General features: G+C 43.5%; 1 protein-coding gene across 1 annotated transcript in view; it reads right to left on the reverse strand.

Annotated features, from left to right (window-relative positions):
* csrnp1b (cysteine-serine-rich nuclear protein 1b) overlaps window positions 1-26,611 on the reverse strand; it is a 110,103-nt gene that overhangs the window by 39,246 nt on the left and 44,246 nt on the right. Inside the window, exon 2 of the mRNA XM_080793936.1 lies at window positions 26,089-26,146. The gene's annotated coding sequence lies outside the window, so the exon portion shown is untranslated. The remainder of the gene's footprint in view (window positions 1-26,088; window positions 26,147-26,611) is intronic.

A 26,611-nucleotide genomic window follows, 5' to 3' on the forward strand; every position in this document is an offset into this window, starting at 1 on the left:
GCCCTCCCCACGCAAGGGGCCAGTGAGGCACTCCAACGTTGAAGCGCTGGGCCCTAGTGGTAAGAGGAAGGACTGCAGGCGGACCCGTGGATTCATGACGAGGAAACCCCGTAGACAGTCCTCCTGGCTGCTTCAAAACGCCACTGAGCAACTTCCACTGACATGAATAGCGGAGGGGGCGGCGCTTCGCGCGATTGGTTCATACAAACCAATCAGAAATAGTAGGAAAGCAGATGACGTTGTTGTCAATCATGTGGCTCTGGCTAACCCGTTTGCTAACCAAACAAACACAGCCAACGAGCGCTACTAGCATGTAAACAAAAGAGGTAAAATATGTCAGATGATGATGTTTATAAAACCTGTCGTTTCTGTAAAGAAACTATTTATCATACGTCGATTTAATAGCCAGATTGATACGGTCGTGAGTCACCACAGTGGGGGCAGCCATGTTTGTTTAATAGCCAGATTGATACGGTCGTGAGTCACCACAGTGGGGGCAGCCATGTTTGTTTAATAGCCAGATTGATACGGTCGTGAGTCACCACAGTGGGGGCAGCCATGTTTGTTTAATAGCCAGATTGATACGGTCGTGAGTCACCACAGTGGGGGCAGCCATGTTTGTTGTCTGACGCTGTCGAGTGAGGGGGCTGATGGCCAATCAGCTGCTGCGATCGGATTTTCCAACGATACCGACGCAGTCGTAAGGAGAGTCACCAGACCTGAATCGCCAGAACATATTTTCTTAGCGGGCGTGGCTAGCGATTCAGAGCTGGAGCCAAGCTAGCAATCTATATCAATTGTGGACACTTTATCATGTATTAGTAAAGCCAATATAAATTGTGGACACTTTATCATACAGTAAAACCAATAGTGAGTGTCTGTCTGTCTGTCTATATTGTGTGTTGGGAGGGGGGGTTTATAGGCACATAAGCCATGAGATTAAAATGGTTCCCATCACATATTCTACCTCATTTCCCGGGCGGCACGCAAATATTTCAACTTCATTAAATCTAATCTAAAAATGTGTGCAAATGATACTCTGGGAGTCATTGCGGTAGAATGATCTGCCCCATTCAACAACTGACTTCCCAGACCAACAACAATGACCTACAGGGTCCGACTCCTGCCGCGTGTGTTTACTTTGCACCTGAAGCTGTGTGTTGGCAGCGATCCAGACGGGTGTAGGGTTTCATCCAGGTCAACATCAGCAACGTGATATTGGGCCATGGTCATTTGTCAGTCAAATGGAGAGAGAGAGAGTGTAAGTAAGCAATGATCTGATATTCAGAGGAATCCCCCTTTCCAAGTACACTTCCTGTTTCAAATGACCACTGACCTTTAAAAAGGGCTTTAGTCAAATTATCTACTGTTAATTTTTTAAACTGGGAGTTCCCCTGATATTACAACTGATATCATAAAGGGAACATCTCAGAAAACACAGTCAAGTGAGACATACCACACAGTTTTCCTTTTGTTGAAACCTTTTCGTTTTGTTTTGGTTTGAAGTATACATAGACTGGACAGAGACTGCTCATTTCTAGTGGGTGATTTGTGTACCGAAACCTGGCAGACTATCATTTGTGTGTGTTTTTAACGCAGGAGTCCCACCGACTGCTGCAGTTTTGCGGATCACCCAAAATAACACCGCGTGTGTCATTTAGGGATAATGTAGCTGGCTGGCAACAGGGAGCAGCGCGGCAGCAAAGCAACAATTAGAGAACTGTTCTCTCCCGGCTCACAGATGGCGTGCGACAGGAGACGAGAGAGAGAGAGAGAGAGAGAGAGAGAGAGAGGGGGTCAGTGTTTTCATTTGGTCTGATTTTTCTTGGCCGCTGCATAATAATCAGCCTTGCAGATCCCGCTATACCTATACCCCCACTCTCTGCAGGAGAGTCGAAAGAGGACAGGCATCCTCGACTCACCTCAAGCCTGTTGATTCATTCAGTGCTGACAAATGTGGTGTGAAATAAAATATGTGCCTTTTAAAAGCCCTGTACACAGTCTTAACTCTGTTGAGGTGGATTTTTGTCCATAAACTCCCCCGGCATGAATTGTTCTCTTCGTTATTTTCTCATACAATTGCACAAGGGGCAACATTTTCTACCACTGCATGCTACGTATGTGCGGCATATATGTTAGTTCTACTAACTCGTGGACAAGCCCTTCCTTTGTTTGCCGTAAACTACAGTCCTCACCTGTGACTGCAGTGGCGTTGGCAGCCATCCAGCAGGGCGGCATGTGTGTGTGTGCGTGCGTGCGTGTGTGTGCGTGCGTGTGTGCGTGTGCGTGCAAGAGACAGAGAGGGCCAGCCAGGCGCCTGTGCATTGGGTTGCCATGTTTCCACGGCGTCTGGGCCCCCAGAGGAGGATTTGCAGGCCAGATAGGATTAAACTCCCCTCTCTTTACACAACAGTGATGGGGATAAAAAGTCCGCCGAGCTCAGGAGCACTCCAAAGCCCCGTTAATACACAGCGGCAGCAGAAACCGCACAGCACAGATGAGTTTCTTAAACAGCTGAGCCCCCACTGGGCTAACCGTGTTTGGCTATCATCCGTTTCTACTGCCACGATAATGCTCAATTATGAGCGACCAGCCATGCCTGGAGATAAGGAAAGGGGGGGGGGGGAGAATATACATTTGTGGTGAGTGTGGCAGCATGCAGGAAATAACATGCCACTTTAAATAGCATTCTGTTTGCAGAACACCTCTCCCTGTGTCTTTCAGTCTTACAGTCAATAGACAGTAATAGAGACAATGTATGTCTTTCTTTCCCCTTTCGCACACACACACACACACGTGTGAAAAACGGATGCGTTTCAGACATTACGTGGGTGTGAAGTGTGGTTTTAGTGCATGTCATGGCAAGCATGTCTATCTCCTGCACGACACGTCAGACACTAAAAGTGTGAACCTTTTCTATAGCTTTTGTTGAGGCTTTTCAAATTTCTTACAGTTTTTCTATTGTCTTCATATATTGTTGTACTCGCCAGTAAACGTTATATAATGGTCACTAATAGACCATTAGCGCTACAAACAATATATAGAGGTATTTGCGACCGAAGGTTTTGCAGTCAACTATGGAATCGAGCATTTCCCGTCAGTTAGTGTGACCTGGGCACCATATCTCCACCCACCCAGGTCTCCTGACATCATGTGACATCATCGGGGATGGAGATGCGGAGACCCTAGCCTCAGAAACCCAGACGTTTTTATGGAGCCGACCTGTTCTGACATTCCATATATTGATCTGACCTCATCAAACCCTGTACACTCGAGACATGCTCCTTATACAGTATGGCCAGTACAGAATTCCTTCCATTCCGTTGTTCTGACCCCCCCCCATGCCAACGCGCCAGCGCTCACCCAGCAGTCTGCCGTCAACGAGGCAGATCGTGCACTAAAGGGCGAGGTCGCTTCTCGCCCTCTAGGCGTCTTACTGGCAGTATAGAGTACAGGTCTATGTCGGGTGGAAACCTCATATGTCCATAACTGTTACTTTTCAGGATTCAAAGTAGCAGATCTACAAGCTCAAAATGGAATAATAAAGTATTAAATCAATCAAAAACATAGTGCCGCTTTAAGAGCATTGAAATGCACTTGAACTATGCTACATGAATATTGATTGATAGATACAGTATGCTATTATACTGTTTAGGTTCTTAATTGGTTTACCATGTCTATGCATTACCTCGTGTTTTTTCTGTTTTCTTTGCTTACTGTAAAGTCGCTCTGGTTTAAGAGAGTCTGCTAAATGCCTAAATTGTAGTTATATTTAGATGTTGAAAATCATGTCTAGCTGGCAGCATGCACGGGACCCTTTAACCCATTCTGACCTGAGATCAGATCCATACGAGGTTTCCACTGGACACACGCTGGTCTGATTGACCCATTCTGACCTGAGATCAGATTCATACGAGTTTTCCACTGGACACACGCTGGTCTGATTGACCCATTCTGACCTGAGATCAGATTCTAAAAAATGTCAGTCGTTCTTCGATTTTTCAAAAATAGCAGACCTACAAGCTCGACCTACACTCGGTGGCGCGCTATGAGCTTGTAGATCTGCTATTTTTCAATAGCTAAAGCATGACATGATGCTAACACCAAAATGGGTTCCCGTTCAGAATGTGTTAATAGGGCTTGAGGAAAACAAATGGTTTGCCGTGCAGGAAATGAGCGTTACGCCTTCTCTGTCTTCATCATGTCTAATTGAATCCTGCCATCGTCCCTGGCTGTGGTTAACGACGAGACCTCTTATCAACCAGGCCAGACCCCCAAAACAGATCAGACCTGGCAATGCTGGAAAGTAACTAAGTACATGTACTCAAGTACTCATTTGAGGATTTTCTTACTCCACTACAATTATGTGAAAAGATTAGTTACTAATTACTTGGAGGATTTTGATTATTATTGCAAAACATACAGTCCACTTCAGCCCTATATTCCGGGCCTTTTGAAAATAGCAGATCTACAAGCTCATTGTCGGCTATTTTCAAAATATTTGCATACATTTTGAACTTGGGAAAATGGGACATTCTGCACAATAAGTACTTTTACTTTTGGTACAGAGTACATCCACATTGCAGTATTGATTGAGTACTTCTTCAATCACTGCTAATATGAAGGTGCTTAGATGAGCTCCTGGTCCAAAGAGCTCTAATCGTTTTAACCACTGAATGAGCCCCTAACTACTTTGTCATATGACAACGTAGGTGATCAACAGGGGTTCTCAACCTGTGGGTCGCTACCCCTCGGGGGGGTCACCAAATTGTTTTGGGGGGGTCCCCAATTTATTTATTTTTTTTGCAACTAAAACCCCAGGAAAGTGTTTCTTGAATCCCAAACATCATTAAAATAAGATCTGGTTGCAAAAGGGGTGAAGTGGCCCTTTAAGTGTTGAAACACTTGAAGAAGGTTGGCGACGCCTTGATGACGTCTCTTCCAGGCCAAGGCTTCATCCATTACAGATGGATTATTATATACATCGCATTTTCATGTATTGCAGTTTGAAAACACATCCACAATGTGATGATAATCAATGATAATCATTCATAGCCTCAGGGGGAAAGAAAACTCCTGAGCCCAGAGCTTTGACACACCAGTGGTGCACCTTGGCAGTCTGTGTCTGCATGTGAGCCCTAGGGCAGTGCTTCTCAAAGTGGGGACCAGGGACCCCCAGGGGTCCTTGAGGGGTTGCCAGGGGGTCCCCAGCTATAAGTGATTGTTAACTCTGAGAGTGTACAAATGGAACCAAATGGATGCTCTTGCTAGTATAGCAAAAGTGCTACCCTGAACATTATTCTCAGCTTCCTGAGGTGATACAGATGTTGTCTGGCCTTCTTTGACACAAGTCTCTGTGTCCAAGAAGCTCACAACACTGTCTTGTTTTTGAGTGGTGCTACACTGATCAGCTTTTACACCACACTGATGGGGGACCTCAGAATGTGTCGAAATATTAAACCTAAAGATTTGAAAACTATATAAAGTGCCAATCGGCACAGGTCTCCACCAGGGCAGGTCAGGTTGCGGCCTCCTGGTGGCGCTATAACAGGCCGTTGAGGGGCATGGATCGGGCCAACGGTGCCGGAGATTAGCTGATAACGGACGGACAGAAGGAAGGACGGACGGACACACGGACGGAAGGACGGACGGAGTGCAAAACATACTCTCCCCCTAGGCCTTTGGCCTGGTGGAGACAATTATAGCCAATATACGAGCACACAACGCCTCGTGTTGTATAACAAATTAATTGTCATACAAATAATTGCGATTACGTAATAATTGTGACAGGCCTATAGTGGTGCAAACATCAAATTATATTATTAGTGTGAATACGGCCACTTATGGCCTTACATAACAATCTGCCAGTACACAGTGCACTCTCAACATCACATGTCTCTGGACTAAAAGAACACATGACATCCTAAAACCCCTAGACGGAATACATAATACTGGGTCAGACCTATTATTTGCCTGGTGGGACCACAATGGAAGTGAGTGCAGGACAGGTATTTCTATTTGTATTGTGTCATTGTCACAGTGTCCTGTCTGTCTGTCTGCTGTTGTGTTGTTCAAGTACATAAAGGCGGTGTTATATAAACATAGACAAGTTGTTTTTAACTATGTAAATCTACAGTATTATACAAAGGACTTATATCCGAAAATGTGAAATATTGTCTTTGTTGCTATACTACTTCCTGTATTATGAACACACATTATGAATACACTTGGTGAAATAAAGAAGAACTCAGAATGGCCGGTAAGTCTCAACATATAGTAGTAGTAGTAAGTAAGTAGCCTTGCCGAGACATGGGGCCCATGGGGCAGGAGCCTATCTCCCATTTCTGTAGCATGAGGCAGCTTGATGTACAAGTACACCCACTGGACATGACGCTAGTATGTCGCAGGGACTTACCCAAGTCCCTGCGACATTCATGCAAGTCATGAATGATGCAATTTAGGAATGCATGGCCTACTGGGTCATGCAATACCTGTTGTACATGTGTGTCTGTTAGTAAGTAAGTAATTAAGAGGCTGATTATTATCGGTATCAGCCAGAACACAGGAATCAATCCCCGTTTCTCAATGCGATAGACCTAGCCTAGACCTAGCCTACCATCAGCTCCCAGAACTTACAGCACGACTTGTCGCACCCAAGCCGCCGTGCTACTCACGCTCCGAGTTCGAACCCATGACCTTGTGGTGGAAGGAGGAGTGCTCTATCGACTGAGCTACACGGACCTTTGATGCCAAACATGGAGTGCAGGGAACGCAGGGAATACTCGCACACACTGATCGAAGGGTATTTGATTAATAGTCATCATGCTGTACATTTAATTGATTCGTTTGGATGATTAAGATTTTAAAATGTTATAAAATATGTTCCACTCACTTCTGGCCTACTTTAAACTTACCACACACACACACACACACACACACACACACACACACACACACACACACACACACACACACACACACACACACACACACACACACACACACACACACACACACACACACACACACACACACACACACACACACACACACACACACACACACACACACACACACACACACACAAAAGTGGCTGTCTTTGAAGTGTGTGAGCATCAACTGCTCGGAAAACTTCATGTTGGCTGTCTTCTTTGAGTATTTCCATTTAAAGGGACTTTATACCTTTGCTCTGCCATATTTAGAAGAAAATATACACCTTTCACTACATTCATCAACCTAGCAGTTACTACTATAGTCCTGAAGAGAATGCAACACACTTTCAAACTTCAGGCCTGCCAACTGTATGATGATTTACTCAAAGGCAGCACAATTTGAATGCTCCCAAACATTGAAATACTAGACATCAGGGAGGGATAAACTTCAAATGCCATTATTTACTGTTTGTTAAGATAAATATGCACACGATGGATCATTTCTGGCTTGTATTTAACAATGTTTCCGCAGTAACTTGCCATGCTTTCATCAGGCATAGGATGCAGGTGTCTTTCTTCGCATATCGCAAAATATAATAAAGACAAACAGCTGCATCCTATGTCTGCATTGTACAAAGCACCTGGTGGATACTAAACGTAAAGTGGCTTGTTGTTGATTCAAAATATTTATTTATTCCATAACCCTTAAATCTTTGAATATATAATCTTTCAGAGCGAACGTTCTTTGCTTCTGAGGGGTTCCTGGAATAACATATTTTCAGATGAGGGTCAGTGGCCAATTACACCACTACATAATTTCATCCTTGACATGAAATATGGAGCACCTGCCACCACTGATACAGAAACATGAGGTATTTCAGAAAACTGTCAATTTAGAATATATATATTTTTAATTTCGACGTCAGGCCTAAATACTTCCACTGGCGCCGACTATCGGGCCTGGCGGATATTAACCATGGTTTGATCCTCATCATCCCATGGCAGAGCAACAGTTAACAGGATTAAACTGTCAGCAAATGGCACTGTATATTTGGTGTTTAAGTATACCACTGTGCCTCCAATAATCTGTAATTATTACAAACAGGTTGCTCAGAAACCCTGGAATCAGCACAAAAAAAAAGAAAAAGGAGAAAGAAATGGTGTTCCAATCGTCCAGTGCTAAACTCTAAATGTCATGCTGCCAAATTGCCTGCTAGCCACAGGGTGCTGATGCACACAGTTCTCATTGACTCAAAGGGAACGGCGGCAGATTGAGATGAGCCCTACAGCCTGGAGTCCACACTGCCCAGATTACTGCGGCTCTCCTAGTCTGTTCTATAGCACAAAAGATTAGGAAATGGAAAAATAAATAAAAAAATCACTGCACCATATATTTTTTTTACGCCATGGAGGAAGTACATTTTCTCAAGTGCTGTTCTCAAGTATAATGTTCTCTTATTTTTCAGTGGACAAGTTGCTAGAAAATATAATGCAGGGATTTAACTTAACGTTCGCGCCACGTTGTGAGCTTGTAGATATGCATATTGTAGATCTAGTATATACATATACTATTCACCAGGTGTTTTTCACAATGCAGAACGCTGCAAATAAGTATAAAGAACCCTTGCACTTGCAGTCTCTGAGGACCCCCCCCCCCACCCCCCCCACCCCCCCCACCTGTTGAAGACCCCTGGTCTGGATCCAGTGCTATGCTTGGCCTTGGAGCTGAATTTGGACACATCCTGGGGTCCCTGACGGCGTGGTGCTAAAAGCTGATTAGTGGGACAGCGAGCTTGGCTCAGGATCCACACAGCAGGCAAAGAAAAGGGGGGGATGTAGGGGACCCATGAAAGGAGATGTAGCCCATGAAAGAAGAGGGGAGGTCGTAAAGAAGGCCGTTTCCGACACCGCTACAAACCACGTCCCCCCCGTCCCCCCGCTTTTTTTTTTACAGGGTGTCTGTCTGCACCCACCGAGGGGTTCACGGGGTCACCGTGTGCTTTGCACGCAGTCTGGGTACTGAGCAGCGGGGTCGCACCGCGGTCATGGATGTTTAGATTAGCCTTTGTACATTAAGTGTCTCTCTCTCTCTCTCTCTCTCTCTCAGCTTTGGAAGATGGCTGCGTTACTGTGATTTGTTTCTTTTTGCTCGCATATAAGTTAGGCATGTATTGTATATAGGTCTGTACAACCCGGCAGTGTTTAATAAAGGAAGGAAAATATAAATCTCTCTCTCTCTCTGACAAAAAACAAGAGGTGTGTAGAAAGTATTCTACTGAGAGAGAGTGCTCATTAAAACACAGTGACGAGCTCAGCTCACAGCTGTGGAGAGACAGAGAGATGGTGGGGGGGGGGGGGGGGGTGAGAGAGAGAGCATGGAAAAGCGGGGGTAGGGAGGAAGCAGAGACCACTTTCACTGTCTGTTCATCTCTGTTCCGTTCTGAATGTGCGGACCTGTGTGCGGAGGAGGTGTGGGGGGTGGGGGGGGCTGTATTTAGCAGGAGAAGCTTCCTGTGCGTGGGCCTCTTTGGCGCCAATCCGGGGGGGGGGGGGGTCGGCGGGAATACAGTCCAACTCGCTGCCTCTACAAAACACCCCAGCGCCAAACACACACACACACACACACACACAAAGACACAAAGACACACACACACCCTCTGGCACCGTCCCTGTTCTCAATTTCCTGCCTTTAATCCCGGCCATTGGTCAGGCTGGGCAGAAGAAGAAGAATTGAAGAAAAAAAAAGCACTTCCTAACATTGAAGAAGCCCTGACAATCATTTCCTGCGTAGATCACATGTCGATAAACACGGCGAATGTTTTTTACAATGAAATGTTATGCAACAGGATGGAGAGGATGGTGAGAAACGCTCAGCGAGGTAATTAGTGCCACTAGAAGTTACTGATGGAAATCTCTCCGTGTGCATGCAGCATCAGAAAGAACTGGACGTGGTTACCAATACACCCTACTATACACCGGTAGTTCTCAAACGGTTTTGTGCCAAGGACCCCCAAAATGATGTATTTGGCCCCGGAAAGCACCATCTGAAAATGTTTTGCGCCAAATATATTCAAAGATTTGCGCCACGTTTTCACGATCAAAAAATTGCAGATCTACAAGCTTGTGGTGCGGCACCGAGTGCCGCGCTATGGGCTTTTCAATAGCTAAAGTTTAAAATAATGGTTAATGTGATTACAAACACAGATGCGTTCCAGGAACCCCCAGAAGAGATTTGTGTAAAAGAAAAAAGAAGAAGCAGATGTTCAAGCTCGCAGTGCAGCACAATGTGACACGCTGCATGCTTGTACATCTGCTATGTTTGCATAGCCAACATATCAATGGATAAAGTGAGTTAAAACGATTGTGATGCTGTATTAACACATTCTACACTCTTTACAGACCTATAAGAGGCCATTTTTTATATTATAAGAACCCCCTTTTGAAGTTCAAATCGAGACACAAAAGAGAGATTAGACGTTTGCCCGCAAACACATACTAGTCACAGTGAAAACAGCAGCTCTACAGGCGCACAATGTGTCATTTCAATACTTCTTAATTATAAAAGTTTTTTTTTTTCATTCATGGAATTTCTTAGATATGAACGATGTCGAAATATATATAAAATATTTAAAAAAGAATATCGGACCCACTGTTTGGGAATCAGTGCTGTAAATGCAACAGGTTGAAGGCATCGTTATCGCACAATGAGAAACACCATCAATAATTAACGATATACACCCACAAAAAAAATACATTTTAAGAATCCACATGGTAATGCTGCGTTGCTTGTGCATACTGGTAGATACAAAAGACACAAAGCTATACACGGCATTATTTGTAGCTGAACTGGGCTGGACTGGCCATAGGACATACAGGGAATTTTCCCGGTGGGCCGCGACCGTGATAATTTCACTGTACCTGTAACAGTGAGTGACAAATAAACCCTCTATCTTGAATCCTTTTGCCAGCATCATTCTTGTGAGAGCAACAAAGGGTTGTGTAGTTGTCTGTTGGTTTGTATCATTTATGTTGTTCTGTAAAAGTGGTGGTATTTAGGGCTTGTTTGTTTGTGTGTGCCTCGACAGAGTGGGCGGTATAGTTTCTGCTATCTGCGCGCTGGTTGTGGTGGGCTGGTCTGGGCCAAATTCGCGTGAAAATTACCGGGCCGAATTTTTTGTCCCAGTCCAGCCCTGGTTGTAGCTGTTGTAGCCGTTTGGTGGCAGCCACAAACGCTGCATGTATCATATCAATGATATCACTGTATCTTCATGTCGGCTGGTTTCACTGGTTTACATTGGAAAAATAATGGTAGCCTGTATCTTTGAAGATGCCAGAGTGAACACTGCACATAATCACAACAGCAATCAGCTGTGCTTTAGATTTTTTTAAAGATTTGTTCCTATATGAAAAGATTCAGCATCTTTTTTTAAATCATAAAAATGATAAAAATGGCCTGGGCCGTGGCTCAGCGGTCCAGGCACCTTGGCCGGTAGTCCGAGTTTGACTCCCAATCCCGACGGCCTTTACTGCATGTCACTCCCCCATCTCCCCCCCCCCCCATTTCCTGTCAGCCTACTGTCTGTCCCTCTATAAAATAAATATAAAATAAAGGCGAAAGCCGCAAAAAAAAAGAAAAGAAGAAAGAAATGTTAGTTAGTTACTTATATACTAGGTCGTACGCAGGTGTTCTGCACCGAGAATCTACAAGCCCTGCGACACAATATGAGCTTATAGATCGGCAATTGTCATCTCGAGGGGTTTAATTCTCCTTAAACTGCACTGCAAGAGAGAACGAAACAAGAAAATAAAAAAAAAATCACACCAGTGTGAAGTTAAGTGGTGCAACTCCGTGTGGGGGGGCCCCCCCGGAACTTCCAGACCCGCAGAAACGCGCCCAGGGTGCCGGCCAGGTTCCGGCGAACCGCCCCGCGTCCGAAACGGACGAAGAATGACAGAGTTACCGTGTGGGGGTCCCCAGGGGGTTGCACCACTTAACAAACACAGGAATGTAAAAAGAAACAGCACTATATATTGTTAAATACATAGAAAGGGAAAATACAATGTGTTCCAACCAAGTCATCTTTGTGAAGTCATGATCATTGACTTCCCCTTGTATTTTATGATCCACAGCCAATCAATAAAGAGAATTCCCCGAGGCTGCACGAGGCATTAAATGACAACGAGCGGAGCCCTGCCAGAGCTCAGAGAGCAACAAAAGCCTGTGGGAGATGAGATGAACAAATGAGGGGGAAGAAGCAACAGCCACATGAGCAGCAGCCATTCCTGGCACTTTGAAAGTATTCAAATTAGCATGAATATGGACGTATCTCAAACGGTGCAGGGTATAAGCCTCAGTTACACTTTAATTGCATGCACCCTCCCTGGCGTCGTGCTCAGTACATATAGCACTAGTAGCAGATCTACAAGCTCGCAACGCATCACAAATGTGAACAAAAAAAGATAACACTCCTGAGTGTGAAGTTCCATTCTGTGTCAACACTAAAGGACTTTGCCGCGTGCGGCGACGAGAACAATAGAACAGGACACTGAAGGGTCTGTCTGCAGGCAAGACACTGGATGCTGTAAAACTCTAATTACTCTGACCTTTAGCTCTTTAAGTAATGACTGACAAGCAAACAATTCCCACCTCTGTAATTATCAATGATACAGACCTCTCTGTGTCCACACGAATAGACTAAACAGTGCTACAATGACAGTGACTTTATTATAGCCCTTCTTCTGATGCCACCGCTCTGCTGGTCACCTCTTCACTACTACATAGTGGCTCGTTCATGGACATTCCCAGACCCAGAGGATGTTCCTAATGACAGGGCTCAAGTAGAGCCAAGCCACGGGTTGGTTTACCCCTGGAGGGGGAGGGTGAAGCACAGGACGTTTAGGCAGATATAGGAGACACTTTTACTCCAAACCAATCCTTCTCATTCAGTCACGATTACAACTAGGGATGTACCGATGAGACATTTTGGCCGATATAATCCGATATAATCAATTGCGGTCATGGCCGATAACCGATATTACCGATGTCGATATGATCTCATTCTGTATTAAAAAATTATAATAATTTTGTCCATTCTGAAAAATACATGTAACAGGCTTAGGCAAGTCAGATTGAACTTTAATACATTTATATTTAATATTGTCAGTCCGATTAATCGGACTGATGAATTCATCGGTCTGATTGATTAATCGAACAGATGCCGATTAATCTAAAAACAACTAGAATCGGCTGATAGCGATAGCCGATTAATCTCCCATCACTAATTACAACATTTTACTTGACCATTCATTGTCATACAGTACAAATAACGCACATTATGGATTCTTGTTTTGTTTTTGAAAATGTACAAACTACATGGAAAGTAATATGATGATTTCAATTATGTCAGATAATTGTAATGATCACATCATTGCGAAGTGAATGAAGTGATTACATCAACTCACTGGCCTTGAAACGCCTCGGGATCCCCCAGGAGGAAGTTATACTAATGTTGCTTTGGAGAGGGAAATCTGGATTTCTCTGGTGGAGCTGTTGAAGATGGATGAATGGATGGATGATGGACATAATTGTGATTGTGTAATGATTGCGACAGGCCTTCTCATTGGGGGCAACATGCGTCAACAGGGAGTGGAGTGGACAACTGGACACATCACGATCAAATACCGTAATGGATATCTGACATTCTGACGTCAAAATGTCTGCTGTGAAGAAATCACGACCTACGCTGCGCTCGCCTCGCACCATAGTAGCAACAAAACAAGTTGCCAAATTGAAGCCAGCAATACCAAGCTACAAACCCATGCCAAACACGTGTGTGAGCGCTCCAATGACGCAATGAAGCGTCAATCAGTTATGTTTTTGTTTCACCATCCCCTGCTCTCTCACTGTACAATTCCGGCTGCTTTCCTTGGTTCTCTGTGCTATAGTATTTAACCCTAAGCTTTTGTGTGTGGCACTAACACACCAACAGTGTCTTGCTCAAGGACGTTGATACGTAGCCAGGAGCAGAGCCATAGAGTAAGACGGAGTGACGACAACACTGTTCACTTCATGGGGCCAGTCGAATGGCGGCTCTTCTACATAGACTTCTATTGGCGAATAGGGGCACCAGAAGTTTACTCTCGCGAGTACATGAACCACGTGACCGGGCTGTTTTCTGCCCCCTCAATGTCACAACTCTGTCTATACTCTATGGCTCTGGCCAGGAGGAGCTGGGGATCAAACCTGGTACCTTCCGATTCCAAGACGTCCACTCTACCTCCTGATCCACTGCAAAACGCATCGAAAGGAATTGGTTGACAATTTGACATGCTAATTAGGTGTGCGCTTTAATTGAAATATTTATGACAACCATATTAGTCTCCAATAACGGATCAGCCACTTAATTACCGCTCAAATTATGTTAATACTACATTTTGTGTACAAAATAGATTTATAAAACGCTTTATAGCGTTGCTAAACACAAATAAATGACAATGTAAATAAACAAACAAATACATAAGACCTCTTTTGATAGCTTATAGTTCTAAAAGCCCGTTCAAAAAAAGGCTTCACCATTTGGATTTGTAACGCTGGATTGGCTGGATATATTTTGGATGCTTTCTGTCACTGACAACTAGAATTGTCAGTCCTCCTCCCTCTGTGACGATGTCCACGGGCATATTAGATGCTATCTCCCAGTCTCTCACACCACCCCATTGCACTCTGGGAGATGCTATCTGTGGCAGGTCATCTTTATTGTCTCTCCTGCATGCTCTCCCCCCCCCCCCAAGAAGGAGGGAGGGGAGGGTGCACTGCGCGCCACGGCACACAATGCCTTCTCAACACTGAAGCCTCAACAAGGTGCTGGGGCACTCTGCACAAGCCATTCCCCCTCACAGCGTATAGGTAACAAAAGAGGATAAACGGAAGTGAAGAAGTGGACCAGCTCCCCGGAGACAGTTATTGTCTTGCCCTTTTAAAAAGAGATTGAACTCTTTTGAGCGGAGCCGAACATAAACCTGATGCAGCCACCAAGGAGCACAGCCTGTAAACAGGGCCTCTCTCTCTTTCTCTCTGCTGTATGAAATATAATCTGCAACATCATAAATACAGAACGAAATAATAATAAATGATAAAAAGGTAAAACAAAGAATCCCGTTAAAAGGTAGGCCTATCCATTCTAAAATAAATTCACTATCATTCTGCTGTTAAATGGGTGACTGATTTCACAACCGGCCAACAGGTTGAAAACAAGCGCCTCGACGACTCATTATTGATGTTGTTTATCGCGGCGTTAATGCCAGTGAATGAAAGTAATTAGCATCCCCGCAACAATGCTAATACAATCCAATTCATTCATACACGGGACTAGCCTCCGTCGTGCCAAGTACGGGGTGCTTGCGGTATTGATTTTGGCAGAGCTTTGGCCAATTCTCTCCTCCATATGTAGGTCAATGAGGCTGCACACACTCGCTCAAGTGCATCGTTCAGTCAGATATTTAGGTCACACCCCAATTACACACACAGGCAGAGGGATGAGCTCAGTCTGCGCAGGGAGATATCTTATATTGCGCGCACACACACACACACACACACACACACACACACACACACACCTCTCTTTGAATATTACGTCGTAGTTATTTCGGAGGCTGAGTGAGCTCTGGCAGGCGGGCTTGAAGCAACAGGCAGTGAGTGTTGGTGGCATGCGAGATGAAAATGGACCTGTCTAGGCTCTATGCAAATATACCATGGCCCCTAGACAGACTTTCTTCTCTGCGAGGCTCCTCTGCAGAAGCAGCAGCACAAGCGCAGAGGATGTTTTTTTTGGATGATGTCACCACTCCCCAACCATGGAAATGCATGGTCGATGTTGCTTGGAGCGGCATGTTTTCTGAAAACATGTCGACTGTATATCACAGTACTTACTTACTGGTACCGGGTGTTTGCATTTACTGGATTATGCAATGATGCAATTTCTGTTTCTTATTATCTCAGACATAATAAAACTGCTTGAATGCGTTAGGGAATTTATATGTGGTGATGTGCAAGAGGAATTACTGTACATTGTGTGTATGCATTTGAGTAAATACTGAAGCCATACCGGTATGTGATGTTTGTTGGTCATACAGATTAGTGAGTATTGCGTCACCACTATCTGCTTGAACTGCTTTGACATCGAAAATCTTCAAAAACTTTTAAAAAATGTCTTCAAAATCCTGACACTTTTCTGAAAAACCTTGTTTTTGTATCAGTGGTGCTCAATATTTCATGTCAAGGACCTCCACCCCCATCTGAAAATATGTTGTTCCAGGGACACCCCCAGGAGCAAAGATTTGAGTTAAAATGTTCACTCTGAAATAATTTTTCAAAAATATCAGACCTACAAGCTCATAGCGACATGATGACACATTATGATATCTGGCAGGCAGGGGTGGCCTTAAGGATCGAGAGGCCCCGTTCATGACATCATCATTTTAAAAAATGTAGAAAAAAGTAGAAAAATACACAAAAGCAGCTTGAATAAACAATTATAATACTTTGTCTTGAAATTACTGTAAGGTATAACTGGGAGGCAGCATAGGCTATACAATGATACAATCGAAACTCTCAGCACTGCTAGTGCACCACTGGGAAGTGGGAACAATTACAGATAAACAACACAGGTCAATGTGAGATGACGGGTCAAGTACCTGCAGTAATTATTAGCTACTGCCAACTAGTGGTAAGTGGACGTACATGATGAGACTGAATAAATTACAAGGCTGATTGGAAGGCTGTGATGCAATGCAATATTACTACTACTACAAATAATAATAATTACCAAAAAGGAAAAAAAGAAAAGAAAAAAAGTATTATTGTTTTTTAATCGGGAGGCCCCTGGAGGCCGAGGCCCATTTCAATTGAAACGTTTGAAACATATATAAGGCCGCCACTGCTGGCAGGGTCACAATGACCAGATACTGGACACTTGTGTGTGTACTGGTCACTAAACGTCTGTCTGTGTTTAACCACATTAAGACCCAAGGCTAGAAATGCCTTCTAAGTGTAACCGCTTTCTGGAAAACCTATCACCTATAACCTATCTCTATGTCAGTGGTTATCAAACATTTCTACGTCAAGGACCCCCAAGATTATATATGTATTTGGCCTCCGACCCGTCAAAATATTTTGTTCCAGGGACCCCCAGAAGCAAAGATTTGAGTTAAAAATGTTCACTTTAAAGATATATTTTTCACAATATAATTTTAAAGACTAAAATATTTGCCTGATGAAGACCGTCCTAGTCGGTTGAAACGTTGCAATTTGTTGCCTTAAAATAAAGTAAGTCTCTGAGCTCTACAAACTGGTGTGCAGATGTTCTTCCTCTTCCTTTAAATAAAGACCAGGACATATTAGGATAGCAACATGGATGCCATTGCTGCGGCTAGATGAAGGATGCTCATAGGATTGAAACACCTTGTGATTGGTACAGTAGGTAAGAATAGATTTGATTCTGTCTGCTTGATATGGAAAGGAAGAGTGTGTAAGCTGCCTGAAACTCAACAAAAGGAGCTTGCTTCCGCCGCCTGCTCTCGGTCTCACGCTTTGATTAGATTAGACATACGTCGTAAATTGTACTTCATGCTGAATAAATAGTGAACGTGCAGACCGGTCTGTCAAGTGCCTCGCTCCTCAAGAGATTCCACCACAAAGGCAACAAAAACTGTTGGAATGCAACAGGGAAATATGTGAATCGGAGGTGGTAGATGAATAATTTGCAGCAATTTTCACATCTCACATATTCACCGCTGACCAATTTTATCGAAAAATCTTAAGAAAACAGTCCATGAATTCATCCAGCACCATGCCTGTGTGCTCACTATGACTGTGTGTGTACCCCATTTTTCCTCTCAGAGGGAGGTCTTGAGGGAATAAGCAGTCTGAATATAAGGTCGATACCCTCATACACAACCTCTGCATGCAGTCTGGTCTCACATCAGCCCAGAGAGCAGCGCTGCATGCTCATCCAGAATAGGTTTTTAGGGTTTTACCAAGAGCTGAAGGAGATGTTTTGGAATGAGAATGGTAAAAACATGCAAGGTGCACAATATACTACAGTAGAGACAGACAGATTCCACAGCGATAAAGGCAGCCTGCAGTGACAGAGGGAGACAGTTGTCTGTCATGGGGAAAGAGACCAGCTGTGAGAGAGTTCTTAATTCTCAAACTTGTGATTAGAGTGACTGATTTAGTTGCACGGTGGCAGGAGGACCACGCTAATTGGGGTTTTCAGTTGTCTGCGTTATTTTAAACTTTCTTGTGATGGTTATGGCAAAGTGACACTCGTGAGTATACTCCCACATAAGCTCCTCGCAAGATCCCGGTGGATGGAGAAGTGTTTAGGTTTCAGCAAAAAAAGGGTTTCTTTACTGTACAAAATGGATACTACAGTAAAACACCATTAAAATACATCGGCTTGAAACCCAGCACTGTCATCATTCATTTGTCCGTCTCCTGCAACAGACGAAAGGAAAGAATAACATCGAACTCAATTGCAGGTTCTGGCTAAGTAGTAGTTATAATGCTATTTCTGTCTCTATACTTGCTGCCATGAAGGAGGGAAAAGAATCTTTTGTTGACAAATATTTACGTGAAGAGCCCTGCACCGTGCACTTGTGGTTACGACTATCCAGCCCAAGAATGTTGGCCTGTGGCTACCGTAGCGGTCCTCAGGCCTTATATTACATGGTAGTGTAATATGGCAGTGCTCTCGTTCTCTCCTCTCCTGTGGAAGTCAGGCACCTAACATGTTCCGTCTTCCTCCCACGGTAACTAACAACACGCTATCACCACAGATCGCATTACCGTGGACGAATGCCTGGCACTTCTCCTCCGTAAACCTCCCCTTCCTTATTCTCATCATTCTGAGCCACACCGAATCTTTTTTGATTTATTTTCCCACCGAAAAGCAGAGCCATCGTCTGTCTTTGTGTCCGTGTGTGCTGTGAGAACAGCGAGAAAGAAATATTTCTTTCTCAAATCTTATAAGCTTGTTATTGTAATACTCTTTTTTTCCCTCCCCCTTGGGCCAAGTAGACACACACTGGATGACTTTCGGCCCTCAGCGTTATCACCCAAATCTCCCCCCCAAGTTATTGCTGGGATCAGCCATGGCTATTTCAGCTGCAATATCAAAGCCACTCGGTGAACGCATCAGGATACAATGTCCCATCAGAATTGGATGTGGGAGAGATGGGATGGGTGTGTGTGTGTGGGGGAGAGAGAGAGAGAGAGAGCGAGAGAGCGAGAGAGAGAAAAGGAATCCAAAATCATTAAAACACAAGTGGTTATCAGGACTTTTAACAATCAGACGTCTGTCTCGCAGACGATTACATAGTTTACATTACAACACACACACACACACACACACACACACACACACACACACACACACACACACACACACACGTCTGCTTCTGGAGGTGATTTTCACAAATGGAATGCATGATGTCAGTGTTTAAACGCAGGGTAAAACCATAAGACTGGAAAATACGAGAGAGGCCTGTGAAATGAGCTGGAAGTCAACAAACGAACGCGACAAGGGGAGGGTGGGGTTTCCCAGCGAACACTCCCGTCCGCCGTGGAGTCTCTCTCTCTCCCTCTCTCTCTCCTTCCCTCCCTCCCTCCCTCCTTCTTGTGCTGATCGTGTGGAAACTTCAAAGAAATCAGTGACAGCAGAGCGGAGTGGAGGAGGAAAAGGATCTGTTTTGTTGTCCGTCTCTCTGCCTGCTCCCAGGGTAACTTGGCAGGAGGCCACCACCAGGAAGGGAAAAACACACACATTTAATGCAGTGTCTCGACTTGTGAGCCCTGGCTTTTGACAAACGGTCAGTCGGTCAAAGGAAAACAAAAAGGAAGATGATTGGCCCAATGGACACTGTGTTGAGTCAGAGTGTTCTGTGTTACTGGTGTACCGTGGGAAAATGGCATTTGTAGTAGCTGTGTGGCTGCGTTACAACCAGGTAGGAATACAAGAGGGGAAAAGTCAGTGGATGGCAGAGTTCACACCAACTTTAAAAAAGTAATCGCACCCGTGTGAAGTGAAGTGAGGGGCGCTAATATATTAAAGTCTATCTCATGTTGATCAGGTGTAATGTAAAACAAACGGTGCCAACACAAACATTAAACGCCATTAACAATAAAGAGACAATATGACGTAAACAACACATTATGACGCAGATTTTCCCTTCATTGTCAATGCCTTTACTAAACAAACTTTGAACTAAAGACAAACATTAAACCTGTGTATAGGTATATTGAGGGGCTAGCGCCCCTCAAAAATAGAATGGCTAACGATATAGTTCTAGTGCTCGGTGTCAATGGCGCTTAACTACTAAACACCAGTGATTTTCACCCGGACAATTACATTTTTATAATGTTCATAATGTTGCTGATGTCTGAGGTGGGCAGGTCTTTCAGTACCTTCATGATGCTGAGTGACATCATAGAAGGTAGGTTTGTTTCCCTGCCCTCATCCCTGTTTTTTTTGTTTTTTTTACAGGCAGGTGTTTTAATTAAGAGGGAATCGTTAAGGAATCGTAAAAGTCCAAAAGTTATGAAGGATCACAACCTCAAATACATGAAAAGTGATACTGTACACAGCACAACACCACCGCCACAAGATAACCCACCCGACAATCTGAGTTCTATTCACCATCATCAATCCGTGACATTCTGTGTGTGAATGCCTACTCTCTACTGTCCGTAATTACCCAGGTGATTAGGAAATCTAACAATGGATTCAAGTGGCCATTATAGCACGCACCACTCACACGCTGAGAAATGACCGAGGAGGAAATGGGAATATCAATGTAAACCCCAGGCTAACAACACTGGGGTGTTTGTGCAAACGTGAGCACACTGGCAAAGATATTCAATAACGTTCCGTTTCTGGGGCACCACCAAACAAAATGGTTCAAACGGCGTGACATTCAGGGTAAGCCGTCGTGACTACCTAAATGGTAATAGACAGTTATTACTTGCGCAAGCAGAGCACGCAAGTAATAATTTCGCCCGGTCTCTTCAACGTGACAGCCGTCAACCACTTTTCTGTCCCAGCAAACCAGGCACAGATTTGCATACACAAAAAAATGGTTGACGGCTGTCACTTTTTGGCACCAAGTAACCACAGTATACTGCTAATCAAATTACAACTACATACTCTATATAGTATATGTATATGTACACGTATGTATACCAGAGTACGTGGTGTGTATATGTATGACTAGCTCTCAATGATGACGTAAGAAAAATGGACATCTGTGTAATCTGGTCCCAGCAAACCAGGCACAGATTTGCTGCTTTTCTTGCATACCCAAAAAAATGGTTGACGGCTTTAGAAAAAGTAGAACACGTATGTATACATGTAAAAGATAAAGATCTATATATCATTCTTATGTACAGATCACCTAAAACAGACCTTTCGAAATTAAACACATTTCTCAAAAACATGGTAAAGTATCTATCATCTCCGACTTCTGCAATTATGATAATAGGAGATTTCAATGAAGACCATTATACTGAAAAAGATAGAACTATAAAGACCTTCATGTCAAGATTAGGCTTTAAACAATTAAATACAAATCCAACTACAGATTTCGGAAGTATTTTAGATCATGTATATTTTTAACAAATTTGAAAGTATTATTACAGAAATTGAAGTTAGAGACACATATTACTCTGATCATGATTTAGTATTAATATCACTATAGTCCAAGATTAAATACATTTAAAACAATTAACAATTTACAATAAGTAATAAAATAATTATATTGTATTGTATAATATAATTTAATTCAGTTTATATACCTTTTTTTTCATCACATATCAATGATTTATTTTTCTGTAAAATAGTAGGTAGGTAGCAAATAGTTACACCTAATGATTATACATTTCAAACGTTCCTTCACAGAGATACTGAGATGTGACAGTTTACAGCGGTCGAAAGTACTTGCGCGCTCTGCTTGCGCACTAGTTGGCCATTTATGGCCTACTAGTGTGCAACAAGCAAGTATGCACTCGGCAGAGTGCAGTTCTAGTTATTAAAATGTTATTAATGTTCTTCGATCCATTGTGTTGTTAAAGAAATTTCCTTTTGACTTCAATTCTCCCCTCACCAGTGGTGGAAAGTAATCAAGTACATTTACTCAAGTACTGTACTCAAATACAATTTGTATTTTTTACACTTTTACTTCTACTCCACTAACTTTAGTTACTAGTTACTTTGATATATTGTGGTATTTTGATTATTATTACAAAACATACATTAACCACTTCAGCCCTATGGCATTTGTAAATAGACAATGTATAGATTATCCAGCACCAGTTATTTTCAAAATATTTTATATACATTTTGAAATGGTGAAATGGGACATTCCGCACAATTAGTATGTTTACTTTTGGTATTTTAAAGTATATTTTGATGCCGATACGTTTAGTACTTTTACTCAAGTAAATTTTGGATACAGGACTTCTACTTTACTTCTACTGTAACAGAACACATTGCAGAATTGATATTTTTACTCAAGTAAAACATGCGCGTACTTCTTCTATCACTGCCCCTCACACTCGACACTCACAGCCAGTCACAGATACAGGCGGGACGCACACGCGCACGCACACACACACACACACACACACACACACACACACACACACACACACACACACACACACACACACACACACACACACACACACACACACACACACACACACACACACACACACACACACACACACACACACACACACACACACACACACACACACACACACACACACACACACACACACACACACACACACACTCCACAGTGGTCTCTTTGATGCCTCTCCGTCGCCACAGATCAAAGGGAAGAGACCGTATAGACATCATACATTAGGACAAAACAAGCACCTCCGACAGCCACAGATCGACTCTCTGGGGCATTGTGTCACTGCAGTGAAATGTAAAACCAAGCCTTTCCATTTTAATGAACTCATAAGCGTCATCACCTCTCACCTGCTGTCAACGGTATCCCATTAAGTGAATGGGGTTCTTGAGGGGGGAGGAGGGGGTCCAAAGGGTCCCCATTGAATTTAGTTAATATGGCATCAAAATCTGTTTATCCACTTTAATCCTATATACAATTGGCTATGAAAATAGACAATCTAAATTCTAAAAGCTTACGCTGTGCAACGTCGCAACGGCTATTTACTAAGAATCTTGAAAACATTTTGGATCCCCAATATACAACACATGGAATATTGTATATTGGGGATCCCTGGTGGTAACACAATATGTTCAACTTCAGATTGGGGTCCGCGTCCAAATGCACGATTCATTTGGGGGTCCTTGATATGAATGAAAATGATCTGATCATTCAAAACCGTACTGAGATAATCTGAAGCAATAATCAACACTTCTGTATACCGTAGCTCTCAATATCTGTCTGAGTTGGGGTCCCACAAACACATGCACACACACACTCTCAAAGATGTGACTTTACAATGGTCGAGAAAAGTGATGACTTTCTCTGTGCTATCCACATGCCTCTGTTATCTGGCTGTCAGTCAAGACAGCTGAGCAGGAACAGTGACATCGTAAGAAAAGACAGCAGAGAATGCGTGCCTTAAAAGGTGATCTGCTTATAGCTCCATGCCAGGTGCACTGAGCACCCCGGACAGGACACACATCTTTTGGCCAAAGGTCACAGAGGCCGGTAGTGTTCAAAACGTTTTATGGCTTATATAACACTTACTGTACCAAAGTCACTATGCAGCATGTGCACGCACAAAAAAAGCTTATATAATCAGTTGATATAAGCATGCTCCTCGCTGTTGTTGAAACTTGTCAGATCAGATAATGAATGTGATTTGACTGTCAGAGTCTCGGCTGAACGGGAGCGGATGACGGGTGTATAGGCTACTGTAATATCACAGTATATTATAGTATATTACAGCCTAGGTGTTCTGGATAGATAGGATGGACGGATGAATAGAGCATGGCTGGTCAGGGTCAAAGTAATGTTTACAGTATATCACAGTAGGGCACGCTGTTTACTCCCAACCTTTTCATGGCAAGTGAAGTGAGCTCCACAAAGGAGCAGATAGTGTTGCAGTCTGGCGTGCTATAACAGGCAACACTTTGTATTTAAATGGACAGAAGACATGGCGCCGCCCCTTCCTTCCCACAGATGCACTGCCCGGGAGGAGGTATCCCTGGGACCGCAGTGTGGGAATGCCGCGCCGCGTCCCTCTTTTTTCCCCCCCCTCGTACAGTTCCCGTTTCGCATTTTGAAAAGCCGCCATTTCGCATTTTGAAAAGCCGTCATTTCAGAACCCCCCCCCCCCCCCCCCCCCCACTGGCGGCCCCCCAACCGTCCCGCAACACGGCACCGCTGAGAGTTGAGGTATGTCTGAATCACATCATTATTCAGTCCACATATAAATACAATACATATTTAAACATAACCAATATTTGTCATCACAGTCATTCTTCATAGCAGTCCGCCGCATGCACGCATTACACAGAGACAAATAACTATGCTTAGCGTGTGAGGCAGATGAAGTGTGCACAATATCTTCCACTGGATTATTATCATGCAACGCAATAGAGCCAGCGGCTTGTTGCAGTCCTTTCACATAATCTTTAGTTAACATTTTGAAATTATGAAAATGTGTCTCTCCACCCCCCACCCCCACCCTCCGTCTTGACAGTGCGGATTGGCGACAGCAGTAGGACATTCCTCAGAGGGGTTACTACTGGGTCTTTCCTTTCACATTGATGTTTGGTGGAATTTTGGGAATTTTCATCGCGCTTTGTTGGCCTTTTCCTGTCCTTTAGGACAATGGGCTGTCCCACGGTGGAATGCATGAGGCGTTGGCAAAATGACTTGTTGAGGTCAAGTGTGTGGCGTTCAGTTCACAAGCCCTTTATCAGGAGGAGACCTGAAGGGCTCCAAGCTGAGGCTCAGTTAAATAAACGGTTGGGTTTTGTTTTATGACAGCACTGAGCCCATAATGAGGTCTAGGCCTATTTATACTGATTTAAATACCTTTTTAAATACACCTATACGTTATGTCATGCGTGTGCATTACACAGAAGTGAAAGATCTCGCATTTCAGATTCCAAAAATAGGATAATGACTACACCGCAGCCATTACGAAGAGTGAACTGAATATAATTATGATGCAAGGTTTTTAAGGACTGCCGTTTTAGAATCTCTGCATAAACTGCAATTTTCTGAAATCCATTGGCTTAGAAATGATGAAATGACAAAATTATATCATTTCAGCAATTTATTTTAACCCATCAGGCACTGGGAAAGCATCTGTTTCGCTTTAGATGTTCACGTTGGCCATTTTAGAAAAATCTCTAAATGTGAGAAATACTGATTTAGAAAGCATTTTGCAGAATGGGTCTAAAACGGTTGAATGATAGAATATTCAACTTTATGTATTACTGGCTTTCTTGTTGAAGCTTTAATTTTCACACGTTTACAAGATAAGACTGAATCCTTTGTCTGGCTCTAGCATCATGTCGATATTCCATCGAGATGCCTTCCAGGAGAACACAACAACATCAACAGCATTCCCCGAATCCTCTCTGCCTCTCATGTGAGATGGGAGAAATGCTTTGAAGGTTGACACCTGGATTTTGTGAGCGATGTATATAGGCCGTTTGAAAATGGCCGATCTACAAGCTCACAACGCATCGCGATGCGGCCCGCTGTGAGCTTGTAGATCTTCTATTTCCAAAATAATCTGGAAATAAAATGTGGAATATTTTATCTGGAAGATCATTTGAAACTTGAACTCAAATCTGATAAGGGGCACAAAACATTTTCAGATGGGGATTTAGGGAGGGACAAAGTGGTTTAAATAATAATGAAAAAATCGCGCAATCCGCAACTACCAATATTTACAAGAGACGTTAGCCCAAATTCGCTTTTAATATAAGTGGCAGATGCGGCAACACCGGCTGACACAAGTGTCAAAACGGTCAACCCTGAAAAAGGCAGTTACCTTCCAAAATGTTGCTTTCTTTTTGTGTGTGTGTGTGTGTGTGTGTGTGTGTGTGTGTGTGCCACCTTCTTGTCTCTTGAAGACTAGTTGTTTAGACACTCTGACCTGCCACTACTCCTCTCTCCCTTTGTCCTTCTGGCTCCCGGGGCTTTTGGTACACAGTCTGTGGAGGCACACAGAGAGAGAGAGTGTGTGAGAGAGAGAGAGAGAGAGAGAGAGAGAGACCCACTTGGCAGGAAGCAAAGGATGGCTCCCTCCGAGCGGGCTGTGGACTCGACTCCCATGCCTAGAATGGCTCTCGCCTGCCCCACTGACTGAGTTTTTAATAAATGATGAGACGCGGTATAAATAAAACACAAGGCTCTGCCACTGCCAAAAGGCAGCCACAGATACCAAGGTAACGCAACATGGAGTGATAAATAAGTCAACAAAAGACTAATTTGCACCAGTTCGTTTCCATCTTTGTCACTCATGTGGCACCAGCCTAAATATGCCATGGGCCACTGTCTATGGATATGTGTGTATATGTTTGATGGCCATATACTGTAGGAACAATAATGGCTTATGCGTCCATTCACTCTGACACAGACTGTATTTGTAACCTATTAAATTGTCTGATTTCTGATTC

Source organism: Protomyctophum bolini, assembly GCF_963924005.1.
Source record: "Protomyctophum bolini genome assembly, chromosome: 21".
Classification (NCBI taxonomy): Eukaryota; Metazoa; Chordata; class Actinopteri; order Myctophiformes; family Myctophidae; genus Protomyctophum; species Protomyctophum bolini.